We start from the raw sequence: 13,659 nt of genomic DNA, 5'->3' as shown, positions 1-13,659 counted from the left end.
TTTCAGGGCTTGGTAAATGTTGTTCCAGGCCCTTCTGGCTTTTAGGGTCTGGATTGAAAAATCTGCTGATATTCTTATTGGTTTCCCTCTGAATGTAATTTGATTCTTTTCTCTCGCGGCCTTGAAAATTCTGTCTTATTTTGTATGTTAGGTATTTTCATTATAATGTGCCTTGGTGTGGGTCTGTTGTAATTTTGTATGTTTGGAGTTCTATAAGCCTCTTGTATTGGTTTTCCATTTCATTCTTCAGATTTGGGAAATTTTCTGATATTATTTCATTGAATAGATTGTTCATTCCTTTGGTTTGTTTCTCTAAGCCTTCCTCAATCCCAATAATTCTTCAATTTGGCCTTTTCATGATATCCCATAATTCTTGTAGATTCTGTTCATGATTTCTTACCATCTTTTTCTGTTTGGCCAACTTTGCTTTCAAGATTAAATAATTTGTCTTCAATGTCTGAGGTTCTGTCTTCCAGGTGCTCCATTCTATTGGTTATGCTTTCTATGGAGTTTTTAACTTGGTTTATTGTTTCCTTCATTTCAAGTATTTCAGTTTGTTTTTTTTTCAGTATCTCTAACTCTTTATTGAAATGATCTCTTGCTTCCCGTATTTGGTCTTTTAACTGTTGATTGGTGCGATCATTTAATGCCTGCATTTGTTCTTTCATCTCCTCCTTCAATGCCTGCATTTGCTCTTTCATCTCCTCATTGCTTCCCTGATCGTTTTAATTACGTACATTCTGAACTCCCTTTCTGACATTTCTTCTGCTGTGCTGTCATTGGGTTTTATTGATGTAGTATCTAGGTTTGTTTGGGACATTTTCTTCCCTTGTTTTCTCATATTGGTCAGTTGTCAGTGGGACCCTGAGATATTGCAGTTTTCCCGCTATTGGCTTATAGTGTCCCGGTAGATTTCCAGTGTATCACCCTCCCAGCCTTCAGTAGCCTGATGTCTTGGAGGAATCTGATAAAGCAGCGTATCCGAAGAAAACTGCCCCTAGCCCCCTACTGGTTCCACGATTTGGAACTGGCTCTGTGCTGAAATGCTCTCACTGTGGGCCTACACCGTGCAGCTGGCCGTGTGGGAGGAGCTCACTGACGGAGTGTGGAAGGCTACCTTGGGAAGACTCTAGCTGCCCTGCCCGGCTCCAATAAGCCACCTCTATCTGGGCCTGCCCCCCGGGCCGAGCTTTACCCAGTGGACAGACTCACCCGTGGCTCTATTTCAGTCCGAGTCTCTCATGCCTCCCCTTCTTAACTCCTGGGTTCTGGAGCGACAGGGGGTGCAGTCTCCCTCTAGGCCGCCATCTTGGATCGCCCCAAGAAGAGAGCCTGCAGCCGGAGTGGGCAGAGCCGCCTGAAGAGGTGTCTGGCTGCCCTGCCCTGATCCCAGAGGCTGTTTGCAGATCGAGGCTCTCCCGTTGGTTCGGGGGCTTGTGGCTGGTTCTATGTAGAAAGTCTCTCACTGGGCGGTCAGCTCCAAGAGGCTAGCTTTGAACGGCACCTCCCACCGCAGGGGTCCAGACTACTTGGGGAAGTCTCTGGCTGCCCTGTCTGGACCCTGAATCTGCTTGCGTGCCAGAGTACGCTGAGCTGCACTGGCTCCAGGACTCGGAGCTTGTTCTGGTCAGAAAGGCTCTCACTAGCTGGCCAGTTCCGTTCCGAGAACCTGGAGAAGCTGGCTGTGTGGGCAGGGCCCACCGCCGGAGTGCACAGGGCTGCCTGTGGATGACTCTAGCTGCCCTGCCCGGCTCCGATAAGCCACCTCTATCTGGGCCTGCCCCCCGGGCCGAGCTTTACCCAGTGGGCAGACTCACCCGTGGCTCTATTTCAGTCTGAGTCTCTCAATGCCTCCCCTTCTTAACTCCTGGGTTCTGGAGTGACAGGGGGTGCAGTCTCCCTCTAGGCCGCCATCTTGGATCGCCTATTTATTATCTTACACTGCTTGCTTCCCTGTCTGTACGCCCACTCTAGTGGTCTTGTGGTCAAGCTTCCCCGAGTTCTAATTTCTGGAAGGTAGTTTCCGGCTCCACCTCTGGCTCTGTTCTCTTGATTTTCTCATCCTGACTATCCTCACAACCATCATCACTGTTGAGACATAGAACTTCTCTCTTCCCTGTCCCTTATCCAAAATCCACTGTCATAAAAGACAATATTCTGGAGGCCCAGGCACTGAACATGTTTGTTATATTTGTTTTGAGCTATTGTTTTACTTTCATTAGCGTATAACTTATTTTATATAATAAGTTGTATTTATGTAATGTATAATTTCTTTTAATACTGGGAATTGAACCCAGTGGCACTTTGCCATTGAGTTACATCCCCAGTCTTTTTTATTTTTTATTTTGAGACAGGATCTTGCCAAGTTGCTTAAGGCTTTGCTGAGTTGCTGAGGTTGGCCCTGAATTTGGATCCTCCTTCCTCAACCTCCTTAGTCACTGGGATTGCAGGTAGCTATAGAAAATATTTTATAGAAAGAAAATTACAGAGATCATTGAAGCTTCCCCTTTTACCCTTATCTATGAATATGAGGGTTTTTTTAAAACTACATTTGGCTCATTACTCTAGGGTAATACAAACATGACTAAAAGTTACTTGGTAAAATTTAGCTTCTAAAGCTTATGGTTTTGTGAACATTCTAGGAGTCCCTCTCTTCAGTAGTTCTTTCAGGCATGCCTAGCAGAAACATGCCTCTGGGTATGAGAACACATTATGAGAACCATTTGTAGTTTTATGCCTACTCCTTGACTCCTTGTGCACTCAATTCTGGAAGGTATTATGCATAAATCAACAAAGTTTCAGAGTGCATTTCTGATGCTCTCCAACAAGATCTGGAGATTGAAACTTTCTTTTAAATTATAAAAACTGCAAGATGATCTAGCCTACTGTTTTACACAGTAGAATAGTTCCCCCCTAACCCATGGGGTATACATTCCAAGACCCTCAAAGAATTCATGAAACTGTGTATAGTACCAAATCCTATATATACTATGTTTCTTCTATATATTCATACATATGATAAAGTTTAATTTATAATTTAAACATCATAAGAGAATAAAATAAAATAGGACAATTATAATATTATGCTAAAATAAAATTGTTATCATCATCATTATCATCATTATCATCATCAGTACTCTTGCACTATGTGGCCATTACTAAATAAAATAAGAGTTACCTAAACATGAGCACTATAATAAACTCAATACACATAAATCTAATGCATTTCCATTCATAAGTGAATAATCCTCTGCAAGAGAAATTAGGAAAACCACTCCATTCACAATAGCTTAAAAAAATAATACTTGGGAATCAATCTAACAAAAGAGGTGAAAGACCTCTACAATGAGAACTATAGAACACTAAAGAAAGAAATTGAAGAAAACCTTAGAAGATGGAAAGATCTCCCATGTTCTTGAATAGGCAGAATTAATATTGTCAAAATGGTCATTCTACCAAAGGCACTGTACAGATTCAATGCAACTCCAATTACAATCCCAATGACATTCCTCATAGAAATAGAGAAAGCAATCATGAACTTCATCTAGAAGAATAAGAGACTTCATATAGCCAAAACAATCCTGAGCAGGAAAAGTGAAGCAGGAGGTATCACAATACCAGACCTTAAACTATATTACAGAGCAATAGTAACAAAAACGGCCTGGTATTGTCACCAAATTAGACAGGCAGACCAATGGTTCAGAATAGAAGACGCAGAGACGAACCCACATAAATACAGTTACCTCATACTAGACAAAGGAGCCAAAAACATACAATGGAGAAAAGAGAGCCTGTTCAACAAATGGTGCTGGGAAAACTGGAAATCCATATTCAGTAAAATGAAATTAAACCTCTATCTCTCACTCTGCAAAAAACTCAATTTGCACTCTTATTAGCAATGTCTGAAGTTCCAAACTGCTCCAAATCATTGCCAACCAACCCTTGATACCACCACCCATTTTAAGAAGCCTTTTTGGTGCTCTGGGATGGAGGTATTTCACTGTGGTTTTAATGTGTACTTCCCAACTTGCACCTTTCCAGGGGCTTATTGGCCATTTGCATAGCCTCTGTTGTGAAGAACTGTTTAAGTCTTTTGCTTTTATTTTAAAAATTGGGTTGTTTACCATTCTGTCTGTTAGACTTGTATGTTTCCTTCAAACATAATATATTGCTGGTTAATTCAATCTTATATAGAAAGGATTAACCTGTACAAAGAGCACAAGTAAAGATTTCTGTGAGCAGGCAGCCGCACAGCTGTGTTCCCAGGATTTCAGGGAACCCTACAGCACATGTCTAGAGAACACGTCTAGACAGCTGTGAGCAGCTGAATCATGTACATGGCGGGAACCCAAGAACCTCTGGTTGGTCAACAAAACAGGAATTTTTAACAAGGCCTTAGAATTTAATCTATAAAACGAAAGAGCCAGGCTCGGTGGCCTATGCCTGTAATCACAGCTGCTCAGGAGGCCGAGGCAGGAAGATTTTGAGTTCAAAGTCAACCTCAGCAAAAGTGAGGTGCTAAGCAACTCAATGAGATAAAATAGGGTTGGGAATGCAGCTCAGTGGTTGAGTGCTCCTGAGTTCAATCTCTGGTCACCCCCACTCCTGCCAAAAAAAGGAGGGTCAAGAAAAATGAAATAGGGATGAGAACTTGATATAAGACAAAAGTGGGGTTTTTATTCTTGAGAACTTGATAGTATGAAAAATAGTACTAGGATAGTTGGCTATGCAAAAGTAGAGAGCTAGTTTCTCATTTGCACCTTGTATAAAGTTAAATTTTGTATGAATTGAGGACTAAAATGTAAGAAAGAAAAGATTTTATTTATTTATTTTTTATTGGTTCTTTTTAATTGTACATGACAGTAGAATCCACTTTGACATAATTATAAAAGCACGGAATATGTCTTTTTCTAATTCAGTCCCAAGTTCCTCACCTTCCCCTCCCTTCCCCCACCCCTGCACCCTTCCTAGTACTCTACTGATCTTTCTGACAGTTGCCCGTAGTTATTCTTTTTAATTAATTTCTTGTGGATATACATGTTGGTGAGATTTAGTGTGGTGTATCCACACATGTACATAAGAAAGTTATGTCAGATTCATTCCATTGTCTTTCCTTTTCCCATTCCTCCTCCCTTCCCTTCGTTCCCTTTTATCTACTTCACTGAACTTCTATTTTTTTATCCCCCCCCCATTGCCTTTATTGTAGAGGAACTTCCACATAGAGAAAACATTTGAGGTCTGCGTCAATTTTATTTCTTGAAATTGATCTGTTTTCTAAATCATTCTGATTCAGTTTGGGTAGGCAATATGTCTCTAGAAGACTTCTGCAAGATTTTCTAGAGTAAACATTTCAAAATAGTTTCTGATAATCCTTTGAATTTCAATAGTGTTTGTGGTGATATTTCTTTTTTCATCTTGAATTTTAATAATTTGTGAGTTTTCCCTCTTTAATTTGGTCAGTTTGGCTAAGGGTTTATCAATTTTGTTTATTCTTTCAAAAAAGCATTTTTTGTTTCATTGATCTTTTGAATTGTTTTTAATCTCTACTTCATTGATTTTGGCTCTGATTTTAAATATGTGTTGTCTTATGCTGGTTTTGGTGTCAACTAGTTCTTCTTTTTCAAGGGCCTTGAGATATAAAGTTAGATAATTTATTTGGTATCTTTCTATTCTTTTAATGTGTGAACTTAATGCTATAAACTTTGCTCTTAGAACTACCTTCATAGTGTCCCAGAGATTTTGATATGTTGTGTTATTAATCTCATTTACCTCTAAGTATTTTTGGGGAGGGTGTACTGGGGATTGAACACAGCGGCACTTGACCACTGAGTCACATCCCCAACCCTATTTTGTATTTTATTTAGAGACATGGTCTCACTGAGTTGCTTAGTGCCTTGCTTTTGCTGAGGCTGGCTTTGAACTCAAGATCCTCCTGCCTCAGCCTCCTGAACTGCTAGGATTATATGCATATACCACTGTGCCAGGCTACCTCTAAGTATTTTTTTATTTCATCCCTAAATTCTTTGGCTATTCATTCATCATTCAAAAGTATATTGTTTAGTTTCCAGGTATGAGAGTAGTTTCTCTCTCTCTCTCTCTCTTTTTTTTAATCTTACTGATTTCTAATTTCATTCCATTATGATCTGGTAGAATGCAAGATATTCTGTTTTTATTTGTATTTGCTAAGATTTACTTTGTGACCTAAAATATGGTCTATTTTAGAAAATGTTCCATGTGCTGCTGAGAGGAAAGTATATTCAGTCATTGATGGATAAAATATTCTATAGATGTCTATTAAGTCCATATTATTAATTATATTTTTTAGTTCAGTAGCATCTTTATTTAGTTTTTGTTTGGATGATCTATGCAGTGATGAGAGAGGTCTGTTAAAGTCACCCAGTATTATTGTGTTGTGGTCTATTTGATTCTTAATATTGAGAAGGGTTTGTTATGTATGTAGATGCTCCATTTTGGGGGGGTGTAAATATTTATGATAGTTTTTTCTTGTTATATGATTCCCTTCAGTAGTATGAAATGAACTTCTTGGTCTCTTCTGACTAATTTTGGCTCTAAGTATACTTTATCTGATATGGGAATAGTAATACCTACTTGTTTATAAGATGTACATGGTATGTTTTTCCCCATTCTTTAACCTTCAGTCTGTGAATGACTTCGCCTGTGTGGTCTCTTGCAGATAGCATATTGTTGGATCCTGTTATTCAATCCAATTTGCCAACCTATGTCTTTAATTGAAGCATTTAGACCATTTACATTCAATGTATTATTGAGAGATGATTTTTATTTCCTGTCATTTTGATTTATTTCTAGTGTTTAAGTTGGATCAATTTTTCTCTGATTGACTATTCTTCTAGTGTAATTGTTCCTCTGCAGGTTTTAAATTTAATTTTTCATTTCTTCTTCATGAAATATTTTTATTGAGTATATTTTATAGAGTAAGCTTTCTTGTTATAATTCTTTTAGCTTTTGTTTATCATGAAAGGTTTTTAATTAATTTTCAATACTGAAGCTTAATTTTGCTGGATATAGTATTCTTTTTTTTTTGCATTTCAATAATTTTTATTGAAAGGTATATTCCTTAGTACCCAACATAATGGTAGTTGGTTAGGTTACCTCTGCCAACTCAAAATTACACTAATGTTTTCAAAATATGGGAAAACTGAAATGTTATCTTTGACACAGCTTACAAAAATTAAGAATAAAATAAACTGTGGTTCTTTGGTTTATTTTTCAGTGCTTGTTTATCCATAACATTGACAAATTTGGTTATAGCCTTTCTAGATAGACTCGAGCTGCACACTGCACGGAGTCATTGCTTACAACACTTCAACATGGTATGCCTCCTTACATTCACAGGTTGACCTGGAGAATACTGAATACCACCTCAGTGCTCTCATAATTATGAGGTGCCTACTATTTTCTTAAGACACAATAGGGACATTTGTGTAAGTATATTCTCTTCCTTTGAACCCATTATATTTCATTGTCCTATACAGAGAACACCTATAAAAATTAAGCAATTTTATAGGGGCCCTATAAAATTCTATAGGTTTTCATAGGTGTCCTGTATATAGGATGATGGGACATAATGGGTTAAACAAAATTTTACATTAGAAGCAATGGCAGTTGTATAAACAGTCTGCAGTAAAAACTTCTGGAGTACTTATCTAGACTGAACTTTAACAGGGTAAGCAAGTTTTCAAAGTTTTAATTTATTTTGAGTTACTAATACAATAGAAACATTTTCTCAGTGGGACTCGACTGAGGCAGTAGATTCTATGTAAAAATTTTTTATCATGAATACAAACATCACCTGTTTCTAGAAGAAATATTAAAGATAATGATTATGCCAAACTACCTAGGTCTATGTTTTTTGCTTTATATAAAATGCCCTCAAACTTAAATGTATTCTCATATAGCACTGAAATCCTCATCTCTGAAATATCTATTACTTGCATTATAGGTGCCAAGAACCATTTATATTGCCTAGATTATTAACCCTTATCTTGCCTTAAAGTGCTTTTGTGAAATGTTCATTTTTGATGTAAACCTCATAATTTAACATTTAATTAAGTAGGTTACCATTTTGATACCACCTAAATACAACCTATTGATCCATATAGAAAGATCAATGTAAGAATGAAGATTCATAGTTCTTTTTCAAGCTTGTTCTTACTGTTTCACATTTATGCCTTTAGCTTCATTTAAATGTTTCACAGATGAATTTAAATCTTTAAACCTAATTTTACTATAGCATACTATTAGACAGTTTTTATAAGTCTCTTCATTCTGTTAGGCTTCTTAGCTTAAATTCATTATAACATTATGGAATGCATATCTCAGGGTTGTGGAGAAAAAAGGCCTCAAGAGAAGAGGTTTTTATTGCTACAGAAATAGAATTTAAGTAAACAACAACCAGAACAAAAAAACCTCCAACTTAGCCAAAGTCTGCCTAAATATTACTATTAAAAGTAAATCATTCATCTCAGATTCATAATCATATAGTTGTTAAATATTAACATTTAGTTTTAAGAGGAAAAAGATAAATCATTATTGAGTTAAGAAATTTAGATGGCAAGACTGTATAACATATGCAGTGACTAAGTTTACATTTTTTTATGCACATAATTACTTTCTAGTAGTTCCAACTGCTATAGCAATGAAACACTGGCAAGTTTCTGACGTGGAGATCATCTCCCATATACTACTTTTTCTTTAAGTATGACATCCAAGTTCCAAATTATTATTATTTTTAATATGGGCCGCATTTTGGTCCTTTTATCCTACTCAGGCTTGTATAACTTTAAATGAGTCAGAACTTGGGTCCTACATATTGCAAGATGATAGGGGAAAAATGTACTATTTCAGTGCTATTTGGGCTATTAATGTTATTTTCTAAGCTGACAATTTAAATGGTTATTAAATCATCATTAAATGAAACAAACCTATCAGTGGTTGGATAATTTCTTTGTCTAAGGGTGTTGCTCCGTATGTGTAGTAAATGCCTTTAAATATTAGCTGACTAGGTCAGTGTCATTTTTCCCTTTGCTATTCCAACTCTATTTTGTTTGAAATAATATTGCAATTTTTCAATTGTAGAAGAAAATTATATCATTGGAAAAATTTCTCTACATGAAGAATAACAACCAAATTTGCAAGTTAAGGAACCGTTTCAGGAATTGTTGGAAGGTGAGTTATTCTATAGTAACTATGCTTCAGTTGCCGTGCAGTACACCCAGAAACGATCCATTTCAACTTCTGAACATTTGGTTTGGAACACTTGTTTGATGAATATTCAGTTAAACACTTGGATACAAGCTCCTGCCAGAAGGTCAAATCTCTGCCATGTATCTTGGAATGTTTCTGAAGACATTCTGCTCCTTCTGTTAACTCTACGCAGTTCTGTGCTTGGATCTCCAAAGCTATGATAGACAAAGCCAACACAGAAGGCTTTGCTTTAGAAAATATGATCCTGCAATGACAAACCTTAAGTTGAGCTTCCAGTCTTTCAAAATTAAGGCTATTTCTCCTTTCAATGGCAAGTTCTCTTGAATGAGTGAATAATAGAGTTGTAGAAATTGAAAGATTGAAAGGCAGTAGTAGCTTTAACTTTCCAACACACCTTCTCCAATACGATCTTTTCCATTCTCATCAGGTCTGAAACTATGAACCTATATTGACTTATTCGGATCAATCAGTTGCCAATGGGACATTCCTTTCTTCTTCTATTGATTTTACAGCCAAATAAAAGCAGCTCAGTCCAACACACCCAAGGTGCTTGGGCTGTACCTTCATTTTAGACAGGAATCTGTCCAGCAAATTCACAGCTAGAGAAAATGTCTCCATGTCGAAGCCAAAGAACTGAGTTAGACTAAGAAGATCTTTTACTTCAAAGTCCCTTAGTCTTGTAGTCATTCTGAGGCCATTATCGTGTGCAGACTCAATTAGCCTCAAGCCACAGACCTTTGGCTGACTTCTGGACTCCTGTTCCAACAGGGTATTCAGCTGGTGTAGCAGTTTCTGAGAGTCAGTTGTTGTCAGTACCTCTATCATCTTGATAGAGGACTGCGGCTCCTCAGCAGTAACCACCCTCCCCGGGCCTACTCCCACTCGCCCCAGGATAACGGATCCGGGAGGTGGAGAAGGCGAGGAGATTTGCGGGCTAGAGTGGAAAGGCCCGGGGACGGGGAGCTGTCCTGGGTGGTGGCCGCCGAGACACCTCTGCCCTCCTCAGGGTCAGCTCGGAGCTGAAGGGGCGATATAGTATTCTTGATTGATATCCATTTTCTTTCTGAATTTGGTATATATTATTCCAAGACCTCTTAGTTTATATGGTCTCAACCAATCAGTTGAGAGATCCAGATTGGTTTCCCTCTACATGTGACTAGTTGTTTTTCTCTTGAAGCTTTTAAAATTCTATCCTTTACTGTATATTAGGCATCTTTAGAATACTGTGTCTTGGAGTGGATCTGCTGTGATTTTTGTATATTTAGAGTTCTGTATGTCTTCTGTATTTTAATTTCCACTTATTCTTAAGGTTTGGAAGTTTTCTGATATTATTTCATTGAAAATATTGTACATTCCTTTAGTTTTTGTTTTAGTCACCTTTTTTCACTACTGTGATTGAAAGATCTGAGTAGAACAATTTTCTAAAAGAAAGGTTTATTTGAGTCCATTGAAGGCCAGCTCCACTCCTCAGGGATCAAGATGAGGTAGAAGAGTGTGGCAGAAGAGTGTGGCAGAGGAAGCAGCTCACATGATGATCAGAAAGCAGAGACAGAGATTCCACTCTCCAGATACAAAATACATACCCCATAGCCATGCCCACAGTGAACCACCTCCTCCAGCTACACCCCACCTGCCTCCAATTACCACTCAGTTAATTCCACCAGGGATTAATTCACAGATTATGTTAAGGCTATAACTCAACAACTTCTCCTTCAAAACTTCTTGCATTGTCTCACATGTGAGCTTTTGGGGGACACCACATCTAAACCATAACAATTTGTATCTCAGAGCCTTCATCTATCTGGATGGATCTTAAATTTAGCCTTTTAATTTATCCCAAATTTCTTGAATATTTTGTTCATGGTCACTTAATTCATCTTTTCCCTATGATCGACTTTATTTTCAAGATTATATACTGAAAATCTGTCCTGAAAGTGATCTAATGTATTGATGATGCTTTCAATTGAATTTTTAATTTGATTTATTGATTCCTTCATTTCAAGGATTTTCATTTGGTTGTTTTTCAGTAGGGATCTTTCACTTTCTGTATTTCTCTGATTTTATTTATACATAGCCTTTTAGCTCATAGAACAGTTTATGAACTTCTAAATTCCTTCTCTGACATTTGCTCACCTGTGGTGTCAATGAAGTCTGTTGTTGAAGCATTTCTGGGTTGCTTTTTTATTTTGTTTGTATGTCCTCCATCTGTCAGTATGGTTCTGACTTTTTTAAATGAAGGACTACTTTATGAGCTTCTTTTTCTTAAGAGCTTCCTCAAGTCTGCTTTTCCTTTGTTGCCTCCTTTCTGTGTTGTAAAAATTATGACTGCTGCCTAGCTTGCTTTTACCTGGTCCTGTAGTCTTCTGGGCCTCCAAGTGAACTTTGCTCTGACCAGGCAAAGCAACTGCTGAAGACGTAGTGGGTGGCAGTTTGCATGGTGTGGTGTGGCAAGAACAGCAGTCACCTGAGTCCTGAGGGCCTTTAAGGGCCTGAAAAACCATGTGGACACCTGAGAGCTCTGCCACATATCAAAGAAAGAAAATATTAAAGATGTTAGAAGAAAGTTTAGTGTAGCATACCTATAACTTTAAGAATAAGGGAGACATACTTAATTAAGCATCATAGAAAATCTAAAATCCAAAAAAAGAACAGATATATTACACACACACACACACACACACACACACACACACACATATATATATATATATATACATGTTGTGATGAATATAATTGTCAATGGGTCAATTTCCCATATAAAACAACTTTAGAGATTGATAAGATGGAAATAAAATAACCCAATTGAAAGATATGAACAAAGATATGAACACGAAATTTAAAAAGAATGTATATAAAGGTGTTCATTCTATTAGTTAAGATAATGTAGATTAAGATTATAATAAGACCCTTATGTTATTGATAGAATGGGCAAAAATGAATTCAATTTTTCATTTTTTCATTTCTTTCATTCTTTAGGGATTTTTTTTTAACATTCCCATTAAATATCTTTATAAAAATAACTGAGACTTAATACTTCTTTTGTAAACAGAAGGACTGCTGGTTGAAAACTTCAAATAAGTACTGTAGTCCTAGCTACTTGGGAGATTGTAGTGGGAGGGTCACTTGAGCCCAGGAGTTCAAGACCAGCCTGGATAACATAATGAGACCCAGTCTCAGATAAAGAAGGAAGGAAGGAAGAAAAGAAGGAAGAAAGAAAGGAATTGAGAGAGAAAGAAAAGAAACCAGATAAATAGGTAGAGAAAATGCTTAAAATCTGAATACAATGCTTTAGCTTCTTCTTCATTCTCATTACAGGATAGAACTCAAACATTTTTGTTGCAGCTTTTTAATGCCCATCTTCCAAAACTAACCTTAGCAACTTATGTATGGAGAAAACAGCATATCCTTTCAGTGTTCTATCAAATCATTGTGTAATTAATCCACTCAGGATTAATCATGTAGTGTAGTGTATTTTTATTGGACTTACTATTCGCTATTCATCAAAAGTCTAGATTTTATAAAGTTACATGATAATTTTCAAGTTTTTGCTTCTCAGTCATATAAATAACTTCTGTTCAGTAGAAAAGATAACCTTAATGGTTATGGTTTTATTGGTTTGTTGGATATTAACTAGATTTTTATCTAGCCTAAACTTTTTCCAGATTCTTATATATACCCTGTTTCTCAAATATTCTTTGAATTAGTGTTACTGTCTTGCTGATTCTCTCATTTAATAGAATAAGTTCTTGTTTTTAAGTTTTGATAACTATACTTTGGCATCTCTTTTTTTTGTTGTTGTTATTAAAAAGTTTATTAAACAAAATGTTTAATATGAAAATGTACATGACCCGATTTTTATATAGTTAAACAGGCCCTCTGGAAAGGGGACACGGATTTCTGTGCTGAATAGCCATTATTTATACTCGTTTCAAGGCTTCTAACATGATGATACTATTTCTTCATCTTACCACCATTCCAATACTGTTCTGTTGCCCACTAGTTGCCATCTCCACACATTCGTCTTTCACAAGATTCAGAAAGGGGTCAAATCCCCGCAATATTCCTTGGACATGTCTGCCACCATTTAATTTCAATGATAACTTCTTGTTCATAAGTTTTTTTCAGCTTGGGAGGGTGAGTTTTGCTCATTCTGTCTACTCTGCAGGCTCAGAGATGCTTTGAAACGGAATTGGTGGCCTCCTTCATGCTACTGCAGTGGAATCACTTTGGCGTCTCTTAATTCACCCAGCTTTCAGAGTCCATTTTGTGAATACAGTTTGCTGAGCTATTCTGGGTGATCCCTTCCTGCTCTTAGCACACACATCAGTGTTTCAACTTTGAGTGCTAGGATTCCTTGAAGTTACCTGGGAAGCTGGGAGGAGAGAAAGGTGAAAAGCGGGAGTTGGTGGTGAT

The 13,659-nt window shown here is 37.1% G+C and overlaps 2 pseudogenes; both read right to left on the bottom strand.

The window, feature by feature from the left end:
- Positions 1 to 9,073: 9,073 nt before the first annotated feature.
- Positions 9,074 to 10,162, bottom strand: LOC124960362 (cyclin-G1-like; annotated as a pseudogene).
- A 3,001-nt stretch (positions 10,163 to 13,163) lies between these two features.
- On the bottom strand, positions 13,164 to 13,358 carry LOC124960765 (small nuclear ribonucleoprotein G-like; annotated as a pseudogene).
- Positions 13,359 to 13,659: the final 301 nt, after the last annotated feature.

Source organism: Sciurus carolinensis, chromosome 11 (assembly GCF_902686445.1).
Source record: "Sciurus carolinensis chromosome 11, mSciCar1.2, whole genome shotgun sequence".
Taxonomy (NCBI): Eukaryota; Metazoa; Chordata; class Mammalia; order Rodentia; family Sciuridae; genus Sciurus; species Sciurus carolinensis.
Note: the sequence above shows the minus strand (reverse complement) of the source record. Positions and strands in the feature narration are given on the sequence as shown.